Source organism: Lolium rigidum, chromosome 4, assembly GCF_022539505.1.
Source record: "Lolium rigidum isolate FL_2022 chromosome 4, APGP_CSIRO_Lrig_0.1, whole genome shotgun sequence".
Taxonomy (NCBI): domain Eukaryota; kingdom Viridiplantae; phylum Streptophyta; class Magnoliopsida; order Poales; family Poaceae; genus Lolium; species Lolium rigidum.
Window position 1 is genome coordinate 278,002,482 of NC_061511.1, and position 3,869 is coordinate 278,006,350.

At 40.7% G+C, this 3,869-nt stretch overlaps 1 long non-coding RNA gene across 2 annotated transcripts; it reads left to right on the forward strand.

The window, feature by feature from the left end:
- Positions 1 to 3,658, forward strand: LOC124707832. 2 transcript variants are annotated; one of them, XR_007005006.1, is made up of 5 exons: positions 1 to 205; positions 716 to 972; positions 1,683 to 1,759; positions 2,331 to 2,568; positions 3,255 to 3,658. It is a non-coding gene; the product is annotated as an uncharacterized LOC124707832 (long non-coding RNA). The 2 variants fall into 2 exon arrangements; XR_007005005.1 differs by having other exon boundaries at positions 1 to 972.
- Positions 3,659 to 3,869: the final 211 nt, after the last annotated feature.

Below are 3,869 nucleotides of genomic sequence, written 5' to 3' on the forward strand. Positions count from 1 at the left end.
CCACCCACATTAGCTATTGGAAGATACAGTTTTGTAGCCAACATTGTGACCTGTGTGGTCAATAGGTTTCTTGCAAATATTTAAAATATTTAAAATAAGTGAAAATATATGTATTTGACATCACAGATTTTAAATGACAACACAGACTTCAAGGTCTGGCTCCACCACTGGGAAGATATGCAGTCCTCTGTGGAAGTCACAGAAGGTGTAACAACTCAAGCTAGTGAACTGAGCTTGCTTCTTCTACATCTTAATTATTTCTGTGCTTGCATTATTTCCGGTTGCATCACATAAATTAGGACCACACTGTCTAAACTCTAGCACTGTGCATGTTGCTGCTATTGCATCAGATAAATCACCACTTTGTTTCTGTTACGAGTCCTGAAGATGATGATGCATAGTCCATGTTGAGTTTTGAATGTTAGGTAGCATCTGTGTCGAGATTTAGTAACTTCAGTTGATCATGTACTTGTACTTCTTATGATAGATAATTACTCATGTGGGGTCCAATTGCTTGGCAGCTGCATAAATCGCCCCTTAGCTTCTGTTACATGCTGTCTAGTTATTCATGTTCTCACGGAATTGCTTCTGTTACCTGCAACTGCATTTGCCATGTGTGTTCTAGCTCCTTTTTTGTCTACTGATCCAGTGTGTACAAAGAATATGCTCATCCATGTGACTACTAACTCATTCTTGCTTATTTGTCTGGTGACAGCTGTTGTGGTGACATAAGTGACCCTCCCAAACCAAAAGAGCATGTGTGAGAGCTTCTTCCCATGCTCTGACACTTCCATTTTGGGATGAGATTGATGCTTCTCCTGATGTGTATAAGCATGCCTGTGCTGCTATTGTGCTGGCTGTGGCCGCCTGCGTCTCACGCGAGGTTGTTGGCTTAGCTGCCCGCGGTTTCGACTACCTCGGCGAGTTCACCACCGCGTAACCATGACGCTGTGCTCGGCTACAACATCTCATGTGAGTTACTGGTATACCCCTTCGACCTCTGGCTCCCATGTGGTCTGTGATACCATGGTTGTACTTATGCTCTGGTCACCTAGTTTATTATTTCAGAACTTGACATCTGGGCCTGGCTATTAGAGGCCCTGTAGTATTTCTGGTAATTGAAGATTTTGTGCTGATAGCATGAACTTGCTGTTATTATGTTGCTAGTACCATCAATACCAACTGTTGGGTCGGTATTGTGTCGTATTGATCTTTGTTTGATCTAGATCATTCTATGGTTGGTGGGAGCAATGGATATAAACTTGTGCCAATACAAAGTGCTGATCTTGGCATTTTTTGGTGGTAAAAATCACCATTAAAATTTATAGTAGGTCTTAACTCATCTGCATGCTTATGAAAAATGTAGCCTATTGCTCCTTCTAGGTACTGGCCTGTTACTCATGGTTGAAACTTTGTTGCTCTTTTAGAAGACTTCCTCCATTTCTTGTGATGAATCCGTAAGCGACACTTTTCTTCAATTTCTAACAGTATAGTGGCCATCTCTTATGACCATAAGCGTGATTTAGTGCTACTTAAGGTTTACAAGTTGGACACGTATTTTGGTGTTATGGCCATGTACTATTTTCCTTGTTATACTAATTTCTAATAACCAGCTTGTTCTTGGTGTAGTTCAAGTTCCTGCGTTGTTTGCTCATGGTTGCTCAGTTTTGCTTCTGGTGCAGACTCTGAGGCTCTCCGAACTGAAGAAGCAGTTGCTCAGTTTTGACTCCCCGCAGCTTCCTGACTTGAACAGTATGCGGTAGGATGGCTCTTGTGTTATAGAATTTTTATTTACCTATGTATAACCCTAGATAATATGGACTACTTTGCAGAAAAAATAAGCTGTTATAATTGGCTTAGCTTGTTTCTAGGATGGTGCTTGAGATTTAAGTGCACTTCACTGTGAGCTTTGTGAGATTGATGTAGTCTCTGTCAATTGTACATATGTGTTAAGGGGTGCTATGTGGGTGCACACTTGTGATCGCGTTTGTAATGTATGCGTGCTTAGCAGTCGTGAAAACACGTATCTTTAATGGTTTGAAGGCACTATAAGGTATCAGAAACTTGATTCTGTCAATTTTGGGACATATCAATTAATTGTGTTAAAACGAAATTCATGTATTGAAGTACTTTGATTTATCAAGGTGGATGTGTAAATTGTGTTTTGTTTCATTATATGCATACTATGATCAAATTCTGAAATTCATGGTTGAGTTGTGAACCCGTGATGTGCATTATGCAATGCAATTTCAGTTGTGACATTTCCTTTCACCAGCATGTACCAGCTGTTATTTATATTGTTCCGATGCTGACTATTTATTCCTGTACAGTGGAGGAAGAGCATGCGTGAGAGATTCTTCCCATGATATGACAATCTGTTTTAGAACAGGATCGATGCTACTCCTGATGTGTATATGCATGCCTGTGCTGGTGAGCTGGCCATGGCCGCCCGCACCTTGCGTGAGGTTGTAGGCTTGGCTGGCCCCCTGCTTCAAGTACCTCCTTGGCAAGTTCACCACGATGCAACCGTGAAACTCGTACGGGTACAACATCTCCAGTGAGTTATTGGTATACCCCTTCAACCTCTTTCTCCCATGTGGTCTGTGATACCACGGCTGTACTTACGCTCTGGTGACCTTAGTTTATTATTTAAGAACTTGACATCTGGGCCTAGTTATTAGAGGCCCTTCTGTAGTATTTCTGGTAATTGAAAATTTTGTGTTAATGGTATGAAGTTGTTGCTATTATGTTGCCAATGACAATAAATACCAACTTGACATCTATTGTTGGTGGGAGCAAGTCAATACAACTGATATTGGCATTCTCTGGTGGTAAAAATCACTGTCAAAACTTACAGTAGTTTAACTCATCTGCATGTTTATAAAATGTTGCTCCTTCTAGGTACTTGCCTTGCTCAATGGTTAAACCTTTTAGAAGACTGCCCCCATTTTCTTTTGATGAATCCGCATGGGACACTTTTCTTCAATGCAACCAGTGTAGTAGTTTTGAATTCTCATTTTCATTATCTGCGTATTCTTAGTTGGCAAGAAGAGTGTCGTTTCTTATGACCATCATCCTGATTTAGTTCTTTTTAAGGATTACAAGATGGACACATAGTTTGGTGGTATGGCCATGTACTATTTTCCTTGTTATAATAACCAGTGTGTTATTGGTGTAGTTCAAGTTTCTGCGTTGTTTGCTCATGGTTGCTTGATTTTGCTATTCTGCTGGACTCTGAGGCTCTCCAACTGCAGGGACAAGCTGATTGGAGATCTGCCCGAATGATTGGTGATCCTTCAACTTTACGTGTCTGCTGCTGCTGCTGCACTAGTTTGGATGATGGGTGTATTTCGTCAATTGTTGTTGGAGTTGGTTAGGTGTGCTAGCATGGAGCATGTATGTGCAATGCCTGTTGCTGGCTTGGCCATTGTTTCCTAGATTCTGGAATGCATTCGCTATGGAGGTCCTCTGCACCTACGTATGGAACATCTTAAAATGTTTTTTCCCACTGTTTCAACTTGTTTTTTTTTATCACTGCTGAACTAAAACTTGTTTCTGTGGAATGTTTGTAATAAAACATGTGTTTCTCATCACCGGAACTTCTTATACTGTTTTTGCTAAATGTGTTTAGACAAATAAAGCACCAAATTTATTTTCACCAGAGCTGTACAATTTTTTGGGTGTGCGATTCTTGTCTTTGAGACAAACATTGTCTTGGAATGCCCACGAAGTAGACTTGGATTTGCACAACGCTTGTCTCCTTTAGGGTTTAGGTGTCTTGGTGCATGGAAGTTGTGAAGTGTCAAATATATGGCGATGCAAGTTTGAAGCAAAGCTAAACTAGCAGTGGCAGGAGACTTAATGAACAA